At 34.9% G+C, this 13,042-nt stretch overlaps 1 pseudogene; it reads right to left on the bottom strand.

The window, feature by feature from the left end:
- Window positions 1-12,462: 12,462 nt before the first annotated feature.
- On the bottom strand, window positions 12,463-12,828 carry LOC149198143 (UDP-glycosyltransferase 85A8 pseudogene; annotated as a pseudogene).
- Between the last annotated feature and the right edge of the window lie 214 nt (window positions 12,829-13,042).

Genomic DNA, 13,042 nt, shown 5'->3' with positions numbered 1-13,042 from the left:
GCGAAAAGGTTTCCGGTAGCCCTAGCTGCGTCATTTTTCAGATCGGGAGGTATACAGTGTTTTTGCAGTTTACTGTTATTTTCTCTCTGCTTATTTCGGTTTTGGTTTATTTAGACTTTTTTTTAACCGGATCTATACCTTTCATCTCTGCGTATGCTCTTTGCCCTGCGACTCTGTGCGATCTGGGAAAATCAAAAACAGAAAGGAAGGAGTTTTCTCATGCGTATGCTCTTTTCCCTGCACCTTAGTGTGATCTCGGAAAATCAGAAACATTGAGAAAAATATTTAGTTTTTCAGCTAAAGCTAACTTTGAGATTTTTTTTTTAAATATCTAGTTTTTTGGCTAAAGCTAACTTCGAGCCGCAAGGTTCGTTTTTCTTTTGGCTAATGCTAACTTCGAGCCGCAAGGTTCGTTTTTCTTTGCATATTCGTGTTGGGTTTTGTGTTTTGTGTTTTGTAGGGAAAAAGAGCTTTCTCAAGGCAAGCACGCAAACCAAGGCCCCCCCCCTTCTCTCTCTCTCTCTCTCTCTCTCAAATTTTTTGTATAGATCAATTGGTTCAAAGCTATTTTAAGAGAGTAGAGGTCTTGGGTTCAAGTCTCCATTTTGTGGGGGCGGATTTTTTCATTCCCGCACTTTGCCGGCAACTTCAAAGATCTATCCATTGGAACACTTACTTTCAGCGTCTTCAGCTTCAGTTTTTTTTTTTTAAATGGAAATTCCATGCCAAGTCATTCTTGACAGCACTAACTACTTCCAATGGATAGCCTACATGGAAGATTTACTTAGAAGTAAAGGTCTCTACAGAATAGCCACAGACCAAGAGAAGAAACCAAAAGATGAAGACAAGGCTGCAAAATGGGAAAATAGACAAGATCAAGCACGTGGTTTGATAGGGATGTCTATTTCTCCTGATCTTAGATTCCATATTGCAGAACTTGAGACTCCTCATGAAGCATTGGAAAAACTCACTAAAGTTTTTGGGATTAAAAATGAAATTAGAGCCCATCAACTTGAAAATGAGTTGCTTACATTGGATCCTAATAATTTTTCTTGCATTGAAGATTTCTTGTCCAAATTCAAGACCCTTAGATATCTTTTGGAAGGTGTTAAGGTTAAGAAAGAAGATAGTAACCTTATTTATTCCATCCTTACTAAGTTGGGACCAACCTACTCTGTATTTGTTTCCACCTTCCATTCTACAAGGGAAGCTTTCATTTGTCAAGGAAAAGACTACAAGGCCCCTTCCTTTGACTCTTTTTGTGATTCTTTAATAAGAGAACAAGAAAAACTCTTACACCTTGGTCTTCTTAATCTTGGAAACTCTTCCACGAAAGCGTTAGCCGCCCAGCAGCAACCAAATTCAAAGAATCCTAAGAAGTCATATCCTCAAAAGAATGGTCCTAAACCAACTCAGCCTCAAAATGAAAGATCATTTCAGCAAAATGATAAGACCAATAAAAACAAATGGAAGAAGACTGATAGACATTGTAACTTTTGTAATCGAGATGGCCACTTAGAATCTAAATGCTTTAAGAAGATGGAAGCCTTGGAAGCCGCAATGAAGAAACATAACATCCATGTGGAGCATACTTCAACTTCAACTTCCGGAATGGCACTTTCTGCATGTCGTTGTCAATCATCTCAGTCTGGTTATGCATTAAATGTATCTTCTTCCTCTCCTTCTCATGAGTGGCTCATTGATTCTGGAGCCTCTTATCACATGGCCAAAAACCAAGCCATGTTTTCTTCTTTAAATGATTGTAACACCAAAAATATATATGTTGGTGATGATAGATCTCTTAATGTTGTCGGGACTGGAACTGTTCATCTAGACAATGGTCAGTTTAATGATGTATTATGTGTTCCAACCTTATCCTGCAACCTTCTATCTGTATATCAGATAACTCATTCAGGTGAAGGTAAAATTGTTGAATTTTCACCTCATGATGTTGTAATCAAGGATCTAAGAGATCCTAAACAGATTCTAGCTACTGGTATTGCTGATGATTCCACAAGGTTGTATAAGTTTCACAACTTTGGGTCATCAAATCTTCCCTCAGTATTTGTTGCTCATAATGATGAAGTGAGCAAACTTTGGCATGAGCGATTTGGTCACTTAAACTATCGCTCCCTTCAGCATCTATGTAAAGAAAATATGGTGACAGGTCTTCCTATGGTATCTTGCAGAGATGGTGTTTGTTCCGGATGTGTACTCGGAAAACATCATCGGGACAGTTTTGACAAACGTGCCTCTTGGCACGCCTCAGCCCCTTTACAGCTTGTGCACAGTGATTTATGTGGTCCACTTCATGTTGCTTCATTCTCTGGCTGCAAGTATTTCTTAACTTTCATTGATGATTTCTCCAGACGCACTTGGGTATACTTCTTAAAACTCAAGAGCGAAGTATTTAACACTTTTTTGGCCTTCAAAGCCTTTGTTGAAAAACAATCTGGACATCAAATTCTTAAGCTAAGAACTGATAATGGTGGAGAATATGTTAAAAACACATTCATCAACTTTTGCACCGAAAATGGAATTCAAATGCAACATACTGTTCCATACACTCCACAACAAAATGGTGTAGCTGAAAGAAAAAATCGCACCTTAAAGGAAATGGCTAATTGTATGCTTCAATCTAAAGGACTCAGTCTTAGTTTTTGGGCCGAAGCAATCAATTGTGCAAATTATATAATCAATCGCACTCCTACTAAGGTTCTAGAGAATATCACTCCAGAAGAAGCTTGGAGTTCCATTAAACCAGATGTAAGTCACTTTCGTGTTTTTGGAAGTGAAGCATGGGCCCATATTCCAGATGAAAAGCATAAATCTTTAGAACCTAAGAGTGAGAAATGTACTTTTGTTGGATATTCTGAAGATGTAAAAGGTTATAGACTTATTCCATTTAAGTCCAAAAATGTTATCATTAGAAGAGATGTAAAATTTGATGAAAATAAATCGGCCTGCGAGCCTAGTCCGGCGGATGTGCCACCTCTTCCTATCTCTTCTACTTTTGAAAACATTTCTTCTTCAGATGATGAAAGTGAGGATGATAATCCTCCCCCACCTTCTCAGGATCCTCAACTTCCAAGATGGGTCCGTGCTACTCGGGATGCAGCAGGTGATCTTGCCGGTGATCCTACAGATCAGCGACGTACATGTTCTCAGTTTGAAAGAGCCTCTTCTTTACTGGCTCAAGCTCCAGTAAATCATGATCCTAACACTTTTGCAGAAGCTTCAGGCCATCCACATTGGGAAGCAGCTATGAATGAAGAATATCATTCATTGTTGGCAAATGATACATGGGATCTTGTTCCTCTACCAAAGGGACGCAAACTTGTTAGATGTAAATGGGTTTACAGAACCAAGTATGGACCAGATGGGAAAGTTGATAAACATAAAGCTCGTCTTGTTGCTAAGGGCTTTTCACAGGTTGAAGGCATTGACTACACTGAAACCTTCTCCCCTGTTGCCAAAATGAACTCTATCCGCCTTGTTCTTTCCCTTGCTGCCTCTTTAAAATGGGAAGTCCATCAGATGGATGTTAAATCTGCCTTCTTGCATGGGGACTTGCAGGAAGAAATCTATATGGAACAACCCATTGGCTTCATACAAACAGACTCCAGCCTTGTTTGTCGACTTAAGAAATCCCTTTATGGTCTCAAGCAAGCTCCTCGGGTTTGGTATGCCAAAATGGATAGCTTTCTTTTAGAATCTGGCTTTTCTAGGTGTTATTCTGACAATATTGTCTACACCAAGAAAGTGGACAACTCTCTTATCATCCTTGTTCTTTATGTTGATGATCTTATTCTTACTGGTAGTGATCCCAACCTTATAAACCATGTGAAGTCCAGCCTTAAAAAGAAATTTGAAATGACAGACTTAGGACACTTACACTATTTTCTCGGTCTTCAAGTCTTGCAATCCAAGGAGGGTATTTTCCTTTCCCAGTCCAAGTATGCTTGTGATATTCTTCGTCATTTTCACATGGAAGACTGTAAGCCAGCCCCTTCTCCCTTTCAGTCTGGAGTCAAACTTTCAGTATCTTGTACTTCTCCTGAAGTTGATGCTACCTTATACCGTCAACTTGTAGGAAAACTCTTGTATTTAACTCATACTCGTCCTGACCTTTCCTTTGTTGTTGGCCTTGTTGCTCGTTTTATGCAAAACCCCCGTGAAAGTCATTGGAAAGCAGCTAAAAGAATACTTCGTTATGTTCGAGGTACAGTACAGTTTGGGATTCATTACAGTGCCAAAGCAGCTCCTCTATTAGTTGGTTTCACTGATTCTGATTGGGCTGGTGACCCTGATGATCGGAAGTCTACTGTCGGTTATGTCTTCACTCTTGGTTCAGGACCTATTACATGGGCTTGTAAGAAACAGGCTGCCATTTCTCTTTCGTCAGCAGAAGCAGAGTATCGTGGTGCCGTGGAAGCTAGTAAGGAAGCCTTGTGGCTTCGTCAGATCCTATCAGAGTTTGGCTTTGAGCAGCAGCATCCAACCACACTTTGGTGTGATAATCAAAGTGCCATTCAGCTATGCAAAGATCCAGTCCAGCATCAGCGCAGCAAACACATTGAACTACACATGCACTTCATCAGAAAGCTCATTCATGACCATGTTCTTGAAGTGCAATATTGTTCAACAGATGATCAGGTTGCACACATCTTCACAAAGGCTCTCACAGAGGCGAAGTTCACTAAACTTCGATATATGCTTGGAGTTCAGGAAGTTGTCACTAAGGGGGGATAGGCTCTAGTGCCTCCTTCCTTCTCCTATTGTGTCATATTTGTAAATCCTTCAATCCTATCCCAAGTTGTTCTTAAGGGGGGATGTTAGGATATTCCGACACATAGGATATAGTTAAGTTCAACTTGGTCTAGTGTAGAGTTAGGTATAGAGTTAGGTAAAGTGTGTTTCTTTACCGTTGTACATTTTGTAACTTACAATCCGACGGTCACGATATGTAGTGATCTGACGGTTCACTCTCTCCTCGGTATTACCGACACTTGATCCGTGGCTTGACACCCGATTGGTCCATGAGTTCTATTTAAAGCGCATGGAGGGTCATTGTTCGGGTAATCCGTGCATGAGAGAAGCTTATGTAAATTTTCATTCTTTGATTAATAAATTGCCTGTAGTAGCCACGTTGGCGCAGGTCGTGGACTGTTTCCCTCTTTGAGGGTTTTAACCACGTCAAAAATACTGGTGTATTGATCTGTGATCTGGTTGTGAGCTGTGTCCTTTTGGTGTTCTTTCTGAGGAACTTACCCTGTAAATTCCTACATATGGACAACCACATTATCATGCTATTGCAATGATTTAAAAGAAGGTGCATTTACATAGTAGAATTTGTTAATAATAACAAAATATAAAATATGTATGAATCTTACTCAAATCCTTTCTAATTTTCAAAATCTTTACCACACTAAGAACTTTCTTGACTTGTTAAGTCAATAAAACAATGGTGATCTAGGTACACTTCATTCCCTTCTTTTCGATCATAGAAATAAAATGTTAAAGAATCTCAATTAATCTCTTACTTACTTAAGGCCAGATAAACCATATTGGTCATAGTGAATCATGATCATAAAAAACAAAATGAGATGTTAAAGAATCTCAATTAATCTCTTACTTTCTTAAGGTCACATAGACAATATGATCATCAAAAACAAAATGAGAAAAATGATCAAGGTGTCACTACGGACTTTATTGCTTAATTTGGAAGCATTCAAAAGTTAATAAATAAAAAGTCTATTTTTAAAGATAATGTAACATCAATAATCTTTTTATTGTAATAAGGAGTACTTTTTTTATCGATTACAATATATTATTATTTTAAAAAATATTAATTAAAGAACTAAATATAAAATTCAAATTCATTATTTCTACCATTGTTTACTTGGAAAATATAATTCTTATTTGTCTTGTGATGGAGTTCATTATTTTTACCATTTTTCACTTGGAAAAATTAGGACGATGTTCAGTAATTGACTTCAAGAAATCTGTGATTCAGGAGTTTGAGAGTTCGGGAATCCATCTTGCGGGCTACACCCTTACGACGGTTATGAGGCAACTTGATGAAATTAGTAACCTAGAAAATTTCAAAATGATAATGATGAAGGGAACTTACAATTACATGTACCCTTACGAGGGTTATGAAGCAACTCAATGAAATTAGTAACCTAGAAGATTTCAAAATGATAATGATGGAGGGAACTTACAAGTACATGTACATGTATGCAAGTCTATTGAACCATATACACGAAGAACATTGTAGTGGGTTAGTGTTCATGCATTATGGTAGATGGTTGTTCCTTTATATGGACATCAACATATTTTTTTTAATCATATTTGTAAACACTAGGACCACATATAGACTTTACCCATTGAAATTGCCATAAGTAGTTATTAAAGGGGGCTTCGAAAATATAATTCCTAGTTATCTTGTGATGGAGTTATTTGCTTTGTTTAGAAGTTTATTACATTGAAGAGAGATCTTAAATCTTATTTAGGTGTGTGATTGAGATATTTTCTCAACTAATTGATTATGTGATTAAGATTAAATTTTCTATCTTCAACCAATAATTAATATATTTATAATGTGATTAATTTAATATAATACAAGTTTTAATGTATAATTGGTTTTTCAAATCTATAACTAATAAAAAATTTTCTATTTATATTTATCAATCCAATTAAATAAATTAACCTCATATTTATCAATCCAATTAAATAAATTAACCTCATATGAATTTAAGTTGTTTTTTGTTTTTAATTTAAATATTTAATATAAAAAACGCGCGATTAGAGTACACCCACATTATCACACCATCCCTCACGAAAGTTTATTTTTTTGTTTTTAAGTTAAATATTTAATATAAAAAACGCGCGCTTAGAGTACAACCACATTATCACACCATCGCATTGACCTAAGAGGAGGTGCACACATACATCATAGAACTGGTCAATAATAACAAAATATAAAATATGCCCACCTTTCACTTTTGACTTTCGCAAGTGCACTGTAATATCATTTAATCAATTAAATGAAAGACGAGCCATTTTTTTTCCCATGTGACCAAGGGCGGGGTCAGTCAATAGCAATTGAGCATTGAAATAGGCAACATGCTTCAAAGGTCGTTAGAAAGGAGATGGTTGGGTGGCCAAGATTTGAATACAAACATACGTGTACACCAAACCAATGCGCCAAAATTGCTGTATAGTTCTACAATATCTTTGAAAATTGACTCCTTGTTACAATAACAAGATCATTGATGTTACATTATCTTGAAAAATAGGCTTCTTATTACAATGAAAATATTATTAATTTTTGAATGCTTTTAAATTAAGGAATAAATTTTGTAGTAATGCTATAATTTATTTTCTTATTTCATTTTTAATGATGATGATAATCATGATCATGATTCACTAAGACTAATATGGTTTATCGGACTTTAAGAAAGTAAGAGATTAATTGATATTATTTAACATTTTTTTTCTATCATTGAAAATAAGGGAAAGAAGTGTGCCTAAATCACCATAGTTTTGTTGAATTAACAAGTCAAGAAGGTCGTTAGTGCGGCAAAGATTTTGCCAATCCAGAGAAAGTGATTTTCATCATCAACGCTCTTAGTATTGCAAAGGTGATAAACTCTTTCGTACTATGGTGCTTTGGGAATACACCAACCCCTAGTTTCACTTTGAAGCTCATGAAAATTAGTCCTAATCTTGATAATGTTTATTTTATTTTTAGTAGTAGTTAAGACAAAAATATAATTCTAGTTTACTAGGGTTGATTACCCGTTTATAATACCTTAACTTCATTTTCCCCTCTAACTTCTTATCGTCTCACAACTTATCCATAAATTTGGAAGTAATAATATTTTTGATATTATCTTTATTCTTCAAGATGATCTCCTCGCTTACCCCTCAATGGTCAAGCTAAAAGTGGACATCCTTATGCCAACCTCGTTTGAGCCGAAGGTGGGAGTTTTGGCTCCAATAAGAAGCAATTTTAGAATACATCTTGGCTTCCATGTTGTATAGTTTCTTCTTATATATGAGATACGTAATCATAGTCATGCTTTCAATGGGGGAAAGGCTAGCTTCATTGCTTTGTTGTTTTTGTTTTTAAATTTTCATTTCTATGTATTACCAATTTCCCCACTCTTAGTATCTTTCCCAATTAATTTTATTAGCAAAACATAAAAATAAATTTTTTTAGGTAAAAGACTTGATGCAACAATGATGATAACAAGGGCATGGGGTATTTTAGTTTCCCTACCACCATTGGAAACAAATACAACTTTCAAAGTTTCTCTATTTTATTTTTAATTTACTTTAAATGGTCAGTTGATAGACATCAATCCATAATAAGCATCAAAATACTTACTTCATCATATATCTCATGTTGCTTTAAAAAAACTAAATCATAACTTCTTCTTTTTTTAATTATTATTAATGATAAAATGAATATATATATATATATATATATATATATATATATATATATCTACAAGATTCTTAATCATGGAGATTCATCAGCACATTATTCATCACCACTTTATCATGGAGATTCTTAATTTGTAAATAGGCTTGGTTACAATACCAAGGGACAATGTTATGATTTATCAATACCACATGCCCAAAAAAGCATAATTCATTTCATGTGATATTTGTTCATATAACATTTTTTTAACTAGCAATTGCACCACATGTTGCAATGGGAACGCCGTAAGGCAGGAGCGTAGGAAGGAGTAGCATAGGAGATGGAAGTCAAAATTTTATGCATTTTTTTTTATTTATCAGCGTTTTTGTGAGAAAAACTTCGAAATTTAAATTTTGCGGAATTGAGTTATATCATGTATTATAATTGCAAGATGAGTTCATTATTAAAATTACCATATGTAGAATTAATAGACTATTTTATTGAATGTTTCATCATTTCAATATACATGATTTATTTTAAATTTGAATGGATAATCTCAATATAGATTTTGTGGAAAGTTTTAATGATTGAATAATGAAATTGATATTGAGTGTTTGCAAGGAGAAAATCACAAGCTTGCCTCATCTTTACAAGTCGAGCTCAGTATAATATTAGCAACACCATCTAAATCATCCAAAATATAATTCTATGGATAAGGTGTTCTATGTTGTACAAGTGGACTTCAACATAGTATTAGATACAACGTAAGATGATTTCCATGTTAGCTAACATGAATTCCTCTTCCACATTTTTCTTTCTTTTTGTTAACAATGGGAAGACATAAATATCTAAAATCATATGAGAAGCTTCTTCGTTGGACATGACAAATCCTATGCATTCTAAGAACAATAATCATCGATAAGATATGCATGTTTTTGTTGATTTTATAGTGATACTTGACATTCATTCACTTCATATACAAATCATAATGAGAATCATAAACATAAAATAGGCTATCTACACTATAAGTGGCAATTTGTCAATGAAATTAAATATTATTTTTAAGTTCTCTCTACCAAATGTTTCCATGTCAACAACTTCTTCACTACTTGTAAAAATTCATAAGTCTATTGAGTTGGTACCAAAAGTGGCTTATGTTGTGGCCTCTAGGAACCAAAAATTTCTGGAGCATACATTAGGAGATTGGTAAACAACTAGCCTCACCATAGGAATGTATTTTAAATATTGCAGAAGCAAGAAGGGAAATAGTTGTTGCATTATATCTTCACAAAGATATTAATGGTTCAGCTACAAAGCCACCTCCAAATCCTAACTTAAAACCTGCAAGAGTTAATACAAGAAATAGTCTATCAAGCAAGGATAGCACTAATTCAAAGAAATATGCAGGCAATAACAGTACAAGACATAACTCCTACATGTCTAAGGTCATGAGTTCTAATGCTACACAAAGACCCTAAAATGAATCTAAATCCATAACAATATGTTTCCATTATTTTGTCTTGGGAAGCTGTTATATATCCTTCCTTGTTGCAACTTCAAGGAGGTATAAAAGAGATGGACGATATAATCAAAAAGTGATTTGCAAAGAAATATACAAGAAACGTGTTGATGAAGAAAGGAGACATCTTTATGAGCTTGATTTGGAACGTGAAAAAGAGTGTGGAATATGTATGGAGTCTCAAAACAAAGTTGTATTCCCTAGCTGCAGTAATGCACCGTGTTTGAATTGCTATTAGGAATGTAGTTTGTAGTTCTTGTTTTGCATTATAATAGAAAAGCTATATTATATATGAACTTTTCAAAATAACTCATGAAACACTCCAACAATAGCCCTCTATACAATGAAGCTAAATCCATAACAATATGTTTCCATTATTTTGTCTTGGGAAACTATTATATATCCTTCCTTGCTACAACTTCAAGGAGGTATAAAAGAGATGGAAGATATAATCAGAAAGTGATTTGCAAAGAAAGATACAAGAAACGTGTTGCTGAAGAAAGGAGACATTTTTCTGAGCTTGATTTGGAACGTGAAAAAGAGTGGAATATGTATGGAGTCTCAGACCAAAGTTCTATTGCCTAGCTACAGTCATGTAGCATGTTTGAATTGCTATCAAGAATGTAGTTTGCAGTTCTTGTTTTGCATTATAATAGAAAAACTATATTATATATGAAATTTTCAAAATAATTCATGAAACACTCCAACAATAGCCCTCTATATAATGAAGCTAAATCCATAACAATATGTTTCCATTATTTTGTCTTGGGAATTCATTATATATCCTTCCTTGCTGCAACTTCAAGGAGGTATAAAAGAGATGGAAGATATAATCAGAAAGTTATTTGCAAAGAAAGATACAAGAAACGTGTTGATGAAGAAAGGATACATATTTCTAAGCATGATTTGGAACGTAAAAAAGAGTGTGGAATATGCATGAAGGCTCAAACCAAAGTTCTATTGCTTAGCTGCAGTCATCTAGCATGTTTTAATTTCTATCGGGAATGTAGTTTGTAGTTCTTGTTTTGCATTACAATAGAATAACTATATTATATATGAACTTTTCAAAATAATTCATGAAACACTCCAACAATAGCCCTCTATACAATGATTGCGCACACACTGGGCAAATACTTAACCTACATTGTCAATTAGTAAATGTTTCTATTTAGCCTACATTGTCAATTATTAAATGTTTCGATAATGACTATCTGGGGCACACTTTGGGGCAAGGCTAAAATTCAATTGTAATTCAATAGATGTTTGCAATTCTTTCTTCGCATTGTAACAAACTTATATTCTATATGCACTTTTCAAAATAATAGCCCTTTATAACTGGGGCACACTATGGTCAGAGAGTACTCTACTCAATGTTTGCAATCATTTTTTTGCAATTCTTAACTTCACTTTTTGAAACAAATAATGAAACATTTCAACAATACCATGTTCCTAGGTTTGCACATAAATACAATATTGGAGATGTTTCCCGGTTTATTTAGATCATCAATGATAGACAAGTCATATTGACTTGGCCTTCCAACATACCTTTTTATTGACCACATGCTTGAAGACTATGATTTGTTGTAGTAAGTGTTTTTACTTCAACAAATATTGGGAACATAAAGGAGAGGATCAAGTATTCACATGTAACCTTGTAGATTTATAACTATGGGCAATAAATATTGATTCACACTAATGGTTTGGATACTCATATGATGGTTGATTCTAATAGAGTTGTACTTATCGAAATGATAAAATTTATAGAGAATACTTTCCTAGCTAGACATTGCCCGGACCACCACTTAGAAATAGCTTTGTGTGATGCCTCTTATGTGCAATAATCAGCGTGATTTTAGGCTTATAACTGACCTTTATGTGATTGCATGCCTAGTAGATCAAATAACCATCTATAGTTTATAATTTAAATTGAGGTACGTTAAAACAAATAAACAACCATATGAAAAATTTGTGACTTTTCTAGGGACTTGCACTATGGGGTTGTCTGTGATGTTGGTGAGAAAATTCTTCATTCCAAGCAAAAGATCCAAGTGTGATGTAAGGTCTGCTTAATTTGTCTATGTTGTTTTATTTGTATTTCTTACCAATTGGATGTGGTTGTTTGAATTCTTTATTTCCTTATAGTTACTTCTTAGCATTGGTAGTTTTATTTAATGGAGCAATTTACTACTTAGCATTGGTAGTTTTATTTAGTGGAGTAATTGTAACATGCACACAAATTCACATGGGTTTTCCCATGTTGATGGTAACCTAAATTAATGTACAATTTTCAAATTAACAAGTTCAAAGATCATCATATGATGATTTAGGGAACTGCAATAACATGATATGTCTAGCAGCTGAGACATCATGTTGCTATAATACTCTCCATCATGACTCAAGATCTCGAGGATGTGGAGGAATTCTTAGGTAAGTTGTACAAGGTGTGCGACCCATTCATTTATTCTTGCAATTTGGGGGTTTGGATCATCGATACACTAGAATAACTTAGGATTCAGAGCATACCCGTGTCAAAATTCAAGCAAACCTCCCACAGATCCCGAGAAAATCTACAATTGAGATACTGATCGCCAAAATAAGGAAAACCCACCATAGGAACTCCCATTCTTATGCTTTCCAAAGTTAAATTCCATCCCGCGTGAGTGAGGAATAATCCAACGGATGTGTAGGCAATGAATTTAACTTGAAGTGCCCACCTTACAAGCATTGCACAATCTTTTGTTCGTTCTTCAAATACATCTGGTAGAACTGCAAACTTCCCATCTTCAATATCCAACCAGAGAACCCACAAGAAAGGTTTCCTTCTACCCTCAAGCCCTAGCGCTAGCTGTTGCAAATTCTCCCGAGATTTGACAGACATGCTGGCAAAAAAAACATATACAATCGATGATGGTTGTTGCATATCCAACCATGTGAGGCACCTCTCATCCTCACCCAAAATATTTCTAGTGGAATCGCATTCTTGTAAAAGATTAGGAATAAAATAGAGGTCCTATTGCAAGGGTGTGACATCCATTCAAAGAGAGGGTTGTTACAACATTGCTCCCTTCGAGCTCTTCAAATGTGTGCACCAG

Source organism: Pinus tabuliformis, chromosome 2_2 (assembly GCF_031772625.1).
Source record: "Pinus tabuliformis cultivar Carrire ecotype Pingquan chromosome 2_2, CPIR1, whole genome shotgun sequence".
Lineage (NCBI taxonomy): Eukaryota > Viridiplantae > Streptophyta > Pinopsida > Pinales > Pinaceae > Pinus > Pinus tabuliformis.
This window is presented reverse-complemented; position numbering and strand designations above follow the sequence as displayed.